This window comes from Capsella rubella, unplaced genomic scaffold (genome assembly GCF_000375325.1).
Source record: "Capsella rubella cultivar Monte Gargano unplaced genomic scaffold, Caprub1_0 scaffold_4, whole genome shotgun sequence".
NCBI classification, from domain to species: Eukaryota; Viridiplantae; Streptophyta; class Magnoliopsida; order Brassicales; family Brassicaceae; genus Capsella; species Capsella rubella.
Window position 1 is genome coordinate 3,476,553 of NW_006238920.1, and position 591 is coordinate 3,477,143.

Here is a 591-nt window from a genome sequence, read left to right on the forward strand (position 1 = left end):
GAGGTTTACATGGATTGGGAGAAAAGGATGGAATACATATTCCAATGTTATGGATATGGAGAACTCCGAAAAGTAGCCTTAGCATCGGCACAACTCACCGACAACGCCTTATCTTGGTGGGATAGGACAGTGGCCGAAAGGAGGAGGCAAAGATTTGCTCCCATCAACAATTGGGGAGACATGAAGTACTTCTTGAGGTTGAGGTATGTTCCTGATCACTATCATAGAGACTTACAAAAACGTTTTAGAAAATTGTCTCAGGGAACAAGGACCGTGGAAGAGTACTTTGAGGAGTTTGAAAAGCTCATAAACTCCTTGGAGTTAGAAGAATCCAGCGAGTCATTGATGGCTCAATTCATTGACGGGTTGCAAGAGCGTATAGCCCGAAAGGTGGAGACGTCCAACTATAGCAGCATACATGAACTACTTCACAAGGCTGTACAAGTAGAGCAACAAATCAAGCGTAAGATGTCTTTGAGCAATCGTACCAGAAGTAGTACACCTTGGAACGCAAGTAACAACCGAGGCATGGACAAAGGCAAAGCTATAGACAACGATTCTCGATTCAAGAATAAGTCTAGTGAAGCGCCT